Raw genomic sequence first — 13,276 nt, 5'->3', positions numbered from 1 at the left:
CATGTTGTACCTTTACACAGGCCCAACTAAGTTGGCGAGGGGGGCGCGTTTAAAGGAGGATTTCTATTTTATTTTATTGGCCTGTTTTAACTTTGCATATCGAAGTTTGTTTCCATTTCCCTTTGCATAGGGTCGCAATATTTCCGAACAGTGGCAGGTTTAAATAAGTAAGGAAATGTGTACGCGTAAAGCCTGAACGGTTTCCGTGGCACAGAATCATCCAATTGTAGAGTTGGAAGGGTCAACCCCCTGCAATGCAAGAATCTCAGCTAAAGGATCCACGACAGATGGCAAGTTAAGCCTTCGGCCGGATCGAGAATCCTGCGGAGATCAACAGGATTCGAGGAGGCGATTTTGGCACGTTGGCAGCCAGCGCTGGATGAGGGAGAGGCAGCTAAAAATTCAAAAACATTGGACTTGAGGCTTGTGGATCACTTCTGCCTGAAAGGTCTTCTCAGTGAATAGATTTCCCTCATTCAACAGCTTCACAGCAGACAGGAAAGTCAGCTAGCCGAGTAACTGCGAGAGCTACTGGCCTCCGGGGTCAAGGCATTTGCAAACTTTACGGTACGGATCGGAAGCGTGTTTTGACCTCTACCGTGTTAATCTTATTCCCAGAGCAGAAAATCTCACTTTCCACAATCGGTTTAAAGCGACGCTTGACGACTTCTCCGGGCGATTTTGGTACCTTTGGAGACAAATGTGTAATGTTTAGCCTTAAACCCTAGTACTGTACTACAATTTCGCCGGAAAGCGAAGCCAACCCCCAGATAAAACGAGGATAATTGAATCGTAGTGCCACAATTGTTTGGAGACTGAAACAGTTCAGTTAAATGCGACTTGACTAGGTATTCCTCTAATATTCTGAATATTCCACAGAATATTCCACAGAATATTCAGTGGAGGTTGTTCTACGTTGTATTTGATTTGACTACTACGAACCGAGAACAGAAGAAGAGAGTCAAAGGACGTCAAAGCCACGGTCTAGCCAATAGAACCGCCCTGAGACCTCCGGGTATAGGGCTGTATAGAAATTCAATTAATAATAATAACAACGCTCCTTTGATTTTGACGGGAGAGACAACACTGTGATCTTAACTCCACTTACCCAGGAGTAAACCCCATTGAATTCTATAGGATTTACTTCTGAGTAGACATTGACAGGCCCGAGGTGTCTGCAAGGAAGTCTATAGGATTTACTTCTCAGAATACATGGTCAAGACTGAGCTATTAGCCTGCAATCCGCTATCTGCTTACTTGGGAATAAGCCCAATTGAAAGCAGTGTGGCTTACTTCTGAGTAGGCAAGCCCCTACCTGGCTCTTCCCGTGTGATGGAAGAGATTTAAAAGTGCTTCCCTTTGTACCATTGGATAGGCACCAGATCATGACTCCTCTTCTTCCAGCTCACTTGCAGAAATATATCAAAGGCGGAGGGATATATTATGGGGATAGGAGCCAACCCCTAGGGGACGAGGGGTCTTTGCCCACCCCCCTCATAAAATATTTGAGGAGGCAGCTCTGTGGGTTCCCAGGATATTTTGAGGGAAGCCATGTGCTTTAAATATATGGTGTGACTGTGTGTGTGTGGAAACCATGCCTGCTGTCCTGATGTCCCTGGAAAACAAGGCTGGAAAACAAGGTATTTCATAAATATGTAGTAAACAAACAATCCCTTCCTCTTTTCCTGTGGTACAGCAACTCTAATTTCCTTTTTTGTGTGTGGGGGGGGGGCGTGGGGGGGAACAATTGCACCTGGCTTGGGAGTCAAAGCGTGCACAGACACAGACACACACTCCTTGTGGATCATCCTTCTTTCGGATCAATATTCTCTCTGCGGCACTGGTTCTCTGTCATTCTACCTGGAGGAATATATCCCTTTAATTCCAAGCAGCTCCCAGGCAACGGCAGGCGTTGAGCAGCTCCAAAGGTCCTCTCGCCATCTGCAAAGGCAGGGAGGGCCCAGATATACGTGTGGCGCTGTGAACAAAGCGCTCCCTGGATTAAAAACGAAACCCAACAACAACCCTGGGAACAACGAAAAGTATATAACAGAGTAGCGGGGCCAACTTGAATAAAATATTGGGAAGGGGGGGCAAGTTGGTAGAGCATGAGACTCTTAATCTCAGGGTTGTGGGTTTGAGTCCCGTGTTGGGTTAAAAAAAAAAGATTTCTGCATTGCAAGGGGTTGGACTAGATGGCCCTCGAGGTCCCTTCCAACTTTACAATCTAATGATTGATCACATGACATGGTGCGTGGACACTATTTGAATGACAATGCCCATCAACTGGGGGGCGGTAGCGGACCCCTCAAATATTTTATTGTGGGACTGGAAACCCCTCGGCCCCTAGGAGTTGGCACCTATGTACCAAACCCCCTGAGACTTGTTTATAGCTGTTAGGATACTAGACACAATATCAAAATGGCGCGATCTCACACCCCAATATACTGGGCGTCCGTCGGCACACCTAATAACACACACCTAAACACACACATGCTTTTGAATTGTGGTGCTGGAGGAGACTCTTGAGAGTCCCATGGGCTGCAAGAAGATCAAACCTGTCCATTCTCAAGGGAATCAGCCCTGAGTGCTCACTGGAAGGACCGATCCTGAAGCTGAGGCTCCAATACTTTGGCCACCTCATGAGAAGAGAAGACTCCCTGGAAAAGACCCTGATGCTGGGAAAGATGGAGGGTACAAGAAGGGGACGACAGAGGACGAGATGGTTGGATAGTGTTCTCAAAGCTACCAACATGAGTTTGACCAAACTGCGGGAGGCAGTGGAAGACAGGAGTGCCTGGTGTGCTCTGGTCCATGGGGTCACGAAGAGTCGGACACGACTAAACGACTAAACAACAAGCACACACCTAATCCTGACCCTAAACGTACTTGCGTGTGTGTCCACTCGCTCCCCCAGTATAATCCACTCAGCCCCAGTATACAAATGTTGACATGTTTATTGAAATGCTGACGTTTATTTGCGCCTTGATCTGCGTTGTGCCTTTCATCGGTGCTGTTGTCCTTCGATTTTTACGCACCGGGCGCAATTTTTGTGGAGAAGCAGGGTTAACAAAATGTCGTGGCGAGGACAGCAGCGATCTACACAAATAACGTTTGCCAGGCAGTCCATGAATGTCAACAGAAGCGCAGAACCGAAACCCTCATAGGTTTGGCGCCCAATCCTAAACAAGCGCGCAGCTTGATCCTCTGCTTGTTTATTCGGGAGCTGGACAGCTCCTCTGAGAGATTTACGGAGCAATCCTATGCACATTTTACTCAGTCTCACCAAGTTCAGTGGAACTTATTCTCAGCAGATAAATGTGTATACTTGTGGCAGCGTATATATCCGAAGTCAGCAGGCGCGCTCCTAGCATTACTTAACCCTCAAATGGGCTTTGCTCCGGAGTAAGCACGCACAGAACCAGACTGTTTTCTACCAAAGCTCTTCGTCTCTTTTTTGATTCAGCCGAAGGCAGTAAAGAAGCCGGATATAAATTTATAAAGCAAACCAGCCTTCGCCACCCCTCCGGATGTTTTTGGCCTCGGTCCTGTATACCTGAAGGAGCGTCTCCACCCCCATCGTTCAGCCCGGACACTTAGGTCCAGCGCTGAGGGCTTTCTGGCGGTTCCCTCATTGCGAGAAGTGAGGTTACAGGGAACCAGACAGAGGGCCTTCTCGGTAGTGGCGCCCGCCCGTGGAACACCCTTCCTTCAGATGTCAAGGAAATAAGCAGCTATCCTATCTTTAAAAGACATCTGAAGGCAGCCCTGTTCAGGGAAGTTTTTAATATTTAATGCTGTACTGTTTTTAACATTTGATTGGAAGCTGCCCAGAGTGGCTGGGGAAACTCAGCCAGATGGGCGGGGTATCAATAATAAATTTGTTGTTGTTGTTGTTGTTGTTGTTGTTGTTGTTGTTGTTGTTGTTACATTCCCTGCATGTAACAAAAAACGTCTAGAGAGCACTAGGTTGGCGAAGAATGAACTACATCCATTTCTTTGCCTTTTGCCTGTCTGGGCTTTCAACGTTTCCTCGACCAGTCTTGAGCTCAAGCAAGTATCCAGTGGAAGGGAGTTCCAGAGTCGTGCGCAGGAAGTGAGCGCCTGTTGACGCTGCTAAACATGTATTGGGGCGAGGGAACTACTTTGATTTGAGTGAGATTTGCTTGGTAGGTCATATGCTTAGCCTTGTCGTCTTAGAGTGCGTTTCTTTACACGCCTCCTTAGAAGTAAAGCCCCGTTGAGGTAAGTGTGAGTAGGCAGGTTTCCAGCCCTAAGGTGAAGTCGCCAACTCCTGCAGAAACCAATGAGAAAACACTCCAAAGGTCCAGCGAAGCAAACCCTCCTCCTTTCACTCATTTCCCGAAGTTACATACTGTACCTGAAGGTAAAGGTGCTTTTCATTTCGCTTTCTGATCATCCTACTAATTCCATTTAAACGGCTCGGATGCGGACGACCGTCGGGTCACATTCAGGCTGAGATGATAAACCAGAGCTCAGTGAACGGCGGAATCTGTATGCAAACCCAGAATTCCAGAAAGAACAAAGTATCACTGAGCATGAACAGAGCGCGTTTCCTGGTTTCCGCTTTTATACTAGGACAGAGGTTTTGACTGTGTGTCTTTCAGTGTTTGAGCCTCGTGCAGACCAGGCCCGTGCAAACATAGTCGGAAAACAACCCCGCTGTTTTAGACGCTCGCAAGAGACTGAACACCAGATTGTCCAAAGCGAATCTTCTCTCCCCTCCATCGGTCGCAGGATTCTCTCTCTTTCTCTCCTCTAAGTTATTTTTGATTCACAAGGAGGGTTGTGACGTCAGCAGCAGCATTATTAAATACAAGTGAATGGAGACCCCCATGTGCAGCTGCTCTAAAGCGTGCATGCAATTGTCCCCTTTCAATACGCTGCGTCCCGATCTCTGTCAGTTTAATGGCCTTGTTTTCCAGTTTATTGCTGCTTCATCCAGTGCACACATACCAATAGATCTGCTTTGTTCGCGCTTATCGGCAGAGCCGATTACATGACACGGCTTTCGTGGGTCTGCTGTAAGCCTTTAGTCCTGGCAGAGGTGGAGAGGGGCGGGGGTAAGTGTTGATTGGGGGGGACTTTAAAAAGAAAGCTCTAAAGCCCCCCTCCCACTTTCAGCAAGGAAAAACAACTCGGCGCTTTTGTTGAGAAATGGGGGCCTTCCTGTAATTTTTTTTCTGTCTAGGCTGGCTAATTCCAGAGGATCAAGTCCTGTTATCGCAGTTTTTTTTTTAAATGAGATGATTTCTTCCACGGACTTTAGCTACAGCCAGATCCTAGGCATGCTAATTTCTTCCTTCTCCCAAGGGCCAAGGATTTACGCTATAAACTCCCTGAGCTGAAAGCAACGGGAATTCCTCGCGAGTAAAGTTGGGGGTTGACTGATTTATGGTGGCGCCATGTCTTTTCCAGGCACGACTTGGGCAGATAAGAACTCCGTGGATCTAATATTAAGAACCAGCGATGCCGTTAATCTTACATCACACTTATTGCTTATTGCATTTATATTTAGATCTTCATTTAATCGGCCCAACAACCCTGAGACTAGGTTAGGCTGAGGGGAAGTGACTGGCCCAAGGTTGCCCAGTGAGCTTCATGGCTGAGGGAGAGTTGAACCCTGGTCTCCCAGCTCCTAGTCTAACAACTGGACCACACTTGCTCTCAATCCAGCTGCATTTGGGGGCCCTTATTAATATTCTTGTGGGGGGCTGGGCTTCCTCTTACAGGTGATAATGCAAATATCTTCAACTGGTAGCCAGTCAATCCTTGTTTTCTTTCTTTCTTTCTTTCTTTCTTTCTTTCTTTCTTTCTTTCTTTCTTTCTTTCTTTCTTTCTTTCTTTATATACAGTGGTACCTTGGTTTGCAACCCTGTTGGATTACAACCGTTTTGGAATACAACCGCTTCAAACCCGGAAGTGTGTGTCCCTTTTTTGGATTACAACCAATTTTTTGGGGGGGGGAGGCCCCATTGGCGAAAGCGCACCTTGGCTTACAACTGGACCTCTGGAACGGATTATGGTTGTAAACCAAAGGTTGTACCACCTTTATCTTCCAAAGATCTCTTACGCGGCTTACATAGTTCTCTTCCCCATTTCCCCCTCACAACAACCCTGTGAGGTAGGTTAGGCTAAGAGATGGTGACTGGCCCAAGGTCACCCAGTGAGCTTCATGGGTGTGTGGGGATTCGAACCCTGCTCCCCTAGGTCCTAGTCCAACATGCTAACCATTGCACCACACTGGCTCTCAATCCTACTGTGTTTGGGGACCCCTCTTAATATTCTTGTGGGGGGCTGCTCATCCTCTTGAGTGGGGCCCTTTACTCCTGCCCCCAAGTCCTGCCCTGAGGGCACCAGTCCTAAGCACAGGAAGTATGGCTGCTTTGCTGGTTTGAGATTTAAGGTTGGGTAGCGCAGCATTCTGTTTGTCACAGTGACCAGTCGGGGAGCTGGCAACCTTTTCTTCATCCCCTCCTGGGTAACCTTCCAGGAGCCACATGCCAGGGGTGGGTGGAGCCGAAGGAGAAAGTGGGCAGAGCGATGGTTGTAAATTTTTTCACCTTTGTACAGCAGGCTAGTTTCCACACACACCTCTCTGTCCTCCCATCCAAGCAAACAAGAAGCATAGCCAGAGTTCAAGGATACCTCCCAGCCATGCAAAAACAGTGAAGGAGGGTGCCTTTCAGGATCAAACCTTGTCACATGGAAGGTTTGCATGGAAACCATAATTCATCGGATCCCACAATCCGGGAGATGAAGACACTGAAACACCAGCAGTTAAAACAATACCACATAATAAAAAGCAGTTTGTAAATGAAGCCAGTGTTTCCAGGAGGGAATCCCACCAGCGTGGGGCCACTATAGAAAAGGCCCTGACTTTCTGATTCCTGCCAATCTAATATATTTATTTTCTTATTTATTTATTACATGTATAGCTCATATTTCCTTCTGTGTGCCCTTCATACTTCTCCCTCACTCCATGTTGTCCTTACAACAACCCTGTGAGGTTGATTAGACTGAGTGAGAGCGACTGGCCCAAGATCACCCAGTGAACTTCATGGCTGAGTGGGGATTTGAACTCTGGTCTGCCAGGCCCTAGATCAGCACTCTAACCACTGCACTACACTGGTTCTCAATAATAGATCAGGATGGCAGCCCACATGCAAGGCCCCTGAGATGTATCTCAAGGCTGAGGCAGGTTCCTGCTGAGGCAGGCGGTCTTTCAAATAATAGACCAAGTCCTGTGATGAAAGCTTGAAGAAGCTGGGTTATGTTTGGCTTGGAGAAGAAGAGAGGATTAAAAGACGATACGATAGCCAACTTCAAATATTTGAAGGGCTGCGCAGAGATGAAGGAGCACATTTGTTTTTCTGTTGCGCCAGAGGGTAGGACCCAAACCTATGGGTTCAAATTACAAAGGAAGGGATTTAGACTAAACTTCAGGAAGAAAGTCCAGACCACTGAAGCTGTTCCATGGTAGAAAATGTTAGCTCCGAAGATGGTGGACTCTCCTCCTGAAGGCTCTTAAGTAGAGGCTGGGTGCTTGTAGTAATGAATTTCCTACATCGGTGGGAGGGGTTGAGCTGGATGACCTTTGGAGGTCCCTTGCAACTCTTTGATTCTAAAGCTACCACCTGCTTATTGCTACAGATCAAACTAATACTGTATTAAAAAGATTTAGATGCTGGCAGTTCCCTCTCTTCTCCCCTCCCCCACTTTCCACATGCATTAATTTGGCATCTCCGCCCTGGCTAGAATCAGGGTCTTTTCTGCCTAACTTGTGTTTCCTGTAATGAACTTTGCCTTTTTGTTTTCCATATTCAGAGTCTCAGTGTGTCTCCATCAATGTCACAGCGTGCTCCTCCAAGCAGTGGTTTCAGTGCACCATGCAAGTTCCTGCGGTTAAGAACATGTAGCTGAGGACTCCAAGAACTCATCTTTCCATTGCCGGCTTACATGCATTTTATATATGTATGCTGGGATAGCTCAGTTGGACGAACGTAAGTCTCTTAATCTCTGGGTCATGGGTTCGAGCCCCACATTGGGCAAAAGATCCCTGCATTGCAGGGGGGTTGGACTAGATTGTCTTTGTGGCCCCTTCCAACTGAGATTCTATCATTCTGTATCACAGGGCTAGAGAACCTGTGGCCCTCCAAAGGTTGTTGGACTCCAACTCCCATCAGCCTTAGTCAGTGTGGCTAATAGTCAGGGTTCATAGGGAATGCAGTCCAACAACCTTGGGAGAGCCACAAATTCCCCATCCCCCCAAAAAAAACCTGACTAAAGAACAATGGCAAGAGAAACAGATGAACTGGCAAAATTGACACATAAATTGCGGGACAAGGATAACTGTGACATTAAAGATGAATGGGAACCTTTTACAAAGTACTTAAAGAAGCAACAAAGTGAACTGGACTCCCTGGCAGGCTTTGAATAAACACAAACTCTTTATTGATAATAACTAGTCAGATAAATTAAGGATTCATACAATTTTGTAACATGCAGAGAATAGCATCTGCAAAGAAACCAGAGACTGGAAGTGAGGGAAGTCGGGGGTGGGTTGTTTTAGGGGGGAGGGGGAAAATGGGGGGGGATTAAGGATGATATGTTGTAAGCTAATATGTTTTGTTTAAATGCCTAATAAAAAAATATTAAAAAAAAAACAAAAACAAATTCCCCATCCCTGTTGTTAGACCTGTTTTAGCTGTTGTAGTCGCTTCTCTCCTCCATGAACTCTGGGAACTGTAGGTTTCTGAGCTGTGCTGAACATGCTCTGTCAACATACCCCTGGCCACACAGGACAAAAGTTCCCCCAGAAAGAGGCAAGTGCTTATTAAACCCGTTTTCAGAGGCAGTGTTTGATATGCCTTCCGTGTCTTTGCAAATAGTAAATTTTTCTTATAGAGAAGCCATGCAAAATAAACCAGCTTCACTTGGTAGACGTGCATCGTGTCCATGTGCCTGTCAAGGTGTGCTCAGCCCCATGATTTCCATTATTAAGCCGAATTCCTGTCTCTCATCTCTGCTTAACACTCGACTCCTCTTATGGATGGAGCCAGTGCAGAGCAGTGGTTAGAATTCAAATCCCCACTGGGCCAGGACGCACAGCGAGTGACCTTGGCTCAGTCGCCATCTCTCAGCCCAACCTACCTCACAGGGTTGTTGTGAGAATAAAATGGGGAGAACGCTGTATACCGCCTTGAGCTCCCTGGAGAGAAAGGTGGGATATAGACATCAGGAAGAACTTTCTGACTGTAAGAGCTGCTCGACAGTGGAGAGGTCTCCGTCGCGAGGTTGTGGTCTCTCCTTCCTTGGAGGTTGGATGGCCATCTGTCATGGACGCTTTAGCTGAGATTTCTGCATTGCAGGGCGTTGGACTGGATGACCCTCGGAGTCCCTTCCGACTCTACAATTCTATGATTCTGTGAAATGCAAGAAATAAATGTAGATTGGACTTTCCTTCCTTGAAATCTTGTTAGCTCATCCCAGCTGCTGCAATCACTTCGATGAACAAGAGAATTTGCCTTATACCCTAAGTCAGACCATGGGTCCATTCAGCCCAGAATTGCCCACATCAACTGGCAGCAGCTCTCCAAGGTTTCAGCATGAAATCCTTTGCAGCCATACCTGGAGACATCGGAGAAGGAACCTGGGACCTTCTGCCAAGCAGGATGGACTTTTCTCTGTGCCTCAGGCAGATAAACAGGAGCCGAGATCTAAGAGCGTCAAGTAACAAATCGCTTTACAAATGGAAATTCAAATCCAGAGTTCCTCGGAGGTTCTAGCTGCCATCTTGAGAATATCGGACCATTTATTCACACCTCTTGATCCCTCCAATGAATGAAATGTCTTGTTTGCGCTCTTCATTCAGGAAATCTATTTGCAACTCTCCATTCATTTATTCCGCAGCAGCTCTGCAAAAAAATCAATGGAGGTGGTCTAGAATAAGGAGAGGAGACTGTGGCCTTCTATTATCTTCATTCAATATTTGTTTGTTTGTTTGTTTGTTTGTTTGTTTGTTTTGAAATTGAACTGAGCATTTGTTTCAGCTGGCTAGCTGCATTTGATGAATCGGAGGAAAGAGAGACAGTTGAGAGGTTAGTAAAGTTGATCGCGTGATAGCGCAGCGCGTGTAGATAGGCAGCTATAATGATCGGTAGCTGTATACAGTATGAGCATACACAGTTTTTTAAAAATATAGCTTTAAAAATCTTAATGGCTTGGCTGGGGGTCTTAAGCGTACAAACACGGCCCTGCACATTGCTAGCTTTCAAGGAAGCCCCGTTCAAATCAACGGGGCTCTTTTATTTCATTTCTGAAACTTACAATTCTGCCCTTGTTCACAAAGCCCCAAGGCGGGTTACAACACTTCGTGCGCGCGTATATCCTGCACCTACTTGAAGTGCAGGGAGAAGCGAAAGGCGTGTGTGTGGCCCTGCATCTCCAAATTATTCATCCAATATTATTTATTTATGATTTAAAGGTTTCAGCAGCTGCCTTTCTGCCGGAGCACGGAGCTCAGAGCAGTTCACTACGCCATGAAAAACACACACAATAAAGCAGCTATTATAAGAACTACAAACGATCAATAAGAAATGTTGCGATTCTGAAGCACGTGGCTCGCCACTCGGAAATATTCTACTTATTTCCCAGGAGGCATATCTGGGCTCATTTCTGCCCATCGAGGTGCGACTTAAACGTGAATGAAGCTGGGTCGATGGTGCTGCGTTACTGCTGCTGCTAATAAATAATGTCGATTCGAAACATACACCGAGGCTCAAGACTTTAATTTGGATTAACTTTGTCTGGCTGTGCCACCAGTGTTAGTCTCGTTTTCCCACTAAACTTAATGGTGTGGGGGGTGTTATTGGTTTGTTATGTTCTTGTTTTTATTATGGATTTTGTGCTTTTATCTTGTATTCCCCCCGCGAACTGCCCTGAGATCTGCAAATGAAGGGTGGTATGCAAATTTAATAAATAGTAGTAGTAATTGTGTGTGTTTGTGTCTGTGATATGTGAGTGCATCTGTATCTATACAAAACCTTACCAGACAGACCGCGCGATCCTACGTCTACTTATTACTGCGGATACTTGATTATTTGCCGCAATCCTTTACCTCGCTACCTGGGAATTAGCTTGGTGCGCAAACTTATTTCCGAGCAAACACGCGTGAGGTTGCGCTGCAAGGCTGCTATCCTATGCACCCGGGCGTCAATTATCACCGTGGGAATTCCCAATAAACACACGCATCATATAGGATCGAGTTGCATTACGTTTATGTTGTGACATACGCTTTGGAGGCTGAGAGCCTACGAAAGCTGGCGGCGCAGGAACAGCGCGATCCTGTAGTTACAGTGAGGCTCACTTCTAAGCAAGCATGCATACCACACCTCCTTTTTCCCCCTCCTTTGGTTTGGCCGGATTCTGCCCTTTGCACAGCTTTCGCCGCCTCATTGCCCCTAAGGCGACTTCACCTCCGCGATCTCAGCTGCGGCTGGTTCCCCGCAGACGATTGTTCTAGCCGGGGTCGAGAAGGAGACGAAGGGGCTGGCGCTCGTGTCCGCCGGCCCGCGATGGGAACGGAGGAAAGTTTCCACCACCGCCGGCAGTTTGAGCAAAAGATTTGGCTGCTGTGTGTATTAAAGGGATGCAAATGTACCCTGCGCCTCCCCGCATTGTCCCCGGCTCAAGGTGAAAAGTTAAAGCATAAAAACAATGAGTGAATCTGCTGGGATTTAGAGGGGGAGCCGGGGGAAGCGGGGGCCGCCTGCCGCATCTTCAAAGGGCGACTTGTGTCTGCGCCGCGACGCGCGGCAGAATGCTCATATCAAAGTGGCCTGGTCCTATCTACACCGCAGAGGCTCTGCGATCTGGATCGGGCTTAGAAGCTGCCCGAAACCGGATCAGTTCATGGGGTTAACAAAATAAATCAGGCCAGAGTCTCAATGACCAACATTTTTCTCTCTTTTATTGGGAAGATTGAAAGTACCACCCTCCGTTCTTCATCCCTCCCGCTTCGTGTGTGCAAATTGATGGACTTAAAGTTCGTCTTTTTCCTTCTCGGTGTCTTGAGAAGGTCAGTTTCTGCTCGGGTTTCATTGTATATTGACAGACTGTCCTTTGTTAGAATTATATTCTTCGGGACTTCTTCTGTAAAACAACAGCAGCAGCAACAACAGATCCATCTCTCCATAGAATAGTACTGAAATATACAGTCAGATCAGCCTAGTTTAAAAGTAAAAAACTTTCGGTTTTAAATGGTATGAAATTGATTAGCAATTGACTCTCCTACCTTTTCGCCCCAAGAACATCGACTCTCTGCCTCTTTCTTTTCTTTTTGTCCATTTGATCTAGCTGGCTCGAGAGTCAACTGATCTTCTTTAAAAATTTGCCTTGGATTCGGGTGCTTTAAAAATATATATAAATAAAAGCCACTCTTTTCATGGGCAGGTTCAGAGAGGCGGGAAGCCTATGGAACGGACTGGTCAAATATAATCTCAATAGCTTTGTACCAGGAAAAATATATAGGACCAGCCCTTGGTAACTTTTAAGCAACAAATAAAATAAAATAAATAAAAAACGCATAGTCTGTAAGGAGCCTCAATGTGTGTGTTTTTCTTCCGTGAGTGCAACCCGGGACTTTCCTAAATGTGTTCAGGTCCGCACCTTGATAAGGGAATCGGGGGCTTTCTTGCCACACGACAAAACCCTAAAGAAATTAAGATAATCCCTCGACATTCTGAATTCTCTTTTGGGATCGTGCGACGCGTTGGCGTTTTGTGCCTGCCGCCTCCTTATCCGAGATTAGCCTGGCAATTGGTTATTAATGAGTAAACGGGCTTTAAAATGTTAAGGGAACACTTAAAGGGGGGGGGGAGTAGTTTCGAACCTATGGAGAGAGTCTGGCCAATCCGTTTTCTAGCCTAACGTCCCCACTTCCTAGGCTTTTAACTTTCTCCCTTTAGATGAGGCTGCGTAACTGGGCCTGGAAACCTCTCTCTGTTTTGGCCAGCACAGATCCTCTGTTTTCTTCCTTTGGAAGGCACTTCTCAGCGTTGCCAACTTCTTAGGCCTTTTCCAAGACCTCACATCAAAAAGAGGCGCATCATTTATTTTTATTCTTAGGAAGCGCTCTTTTTCCAGACCCTCGGTGCGCTTCCACCTTCGCCCACTGCCCACCCGCCCCTTCGCTCCGCTCTCCCTTTTGCAAGTTCTTCGGATTCCCATTCTTTGAACCTGTGATTGGAGGTTA

General features: G+C 46.6%; 3 long non-coding RNA genes across 3 annotated transcripts; 1 reads left to right on the top strand and 2 right to left on the bottom strand.

Moving 5' to 3' along the window:
- Nucleotides 1-5,347, bottom strand: LOC144327376 (uncharacterized). The gene is made up of 2 exons (XR_013392459.1): nucleotides 4,382-5,347; nucleotides 1-688 (listed from the first exon to the last, which is right to left on the bottom strand). It is a non-coding gene; the product is annotated as an uncharacterized LOC144327376 (long non-coding RNA).
- A 3,102-nt stretch (nucleotides 5,348-8,449) lies between these two features.
- LOC144327478 (uncharacterized) lies at nucleotides 8,450-12,947 on the bottom strand. Its single transcript, XR_013392538.1, has 2 exons — nucleotides 12,317-12,947; nucleotides 8,450-10,081 (listed from the first exon to the last, which is right to left on the bottom strand). It is a non-coding gene; the product is annotated as an uncharacterized LOC144327478 (long non-coding RNA).
- On the top strand, nucleotides 9,983-10,792 carry LOC144327477 (uncharacterized). The gene is made up of 2 exons (XR_013392537.1): nucleotides 9,983-10,121; nucleotides 10,508-10,792. It is a non-coding gene; the product is annotated as an uncharacterized LOC144327477 (long non-coding RNA).
- Nucleotides 12,948-13,276: the final 329 nt, after the last annotated feature.

Source organism: Podarcis muralis, chromosome 4 (genome assembly GCF_964188315.1).
Source record: "Podarcis muralis chromosome 4, rPodMur119.hap1.1, whole genome shotgun sequence".
Taxonomy (NCBI): Eukaryota; Metazoa; Chordata; class Lepidosauria; order Squamata; family Lacertidae; genus Podarcis; species Podarcis muralis.
This window is presented reverse-complemented; position numbering and strand designations above follow the sequence as displayed.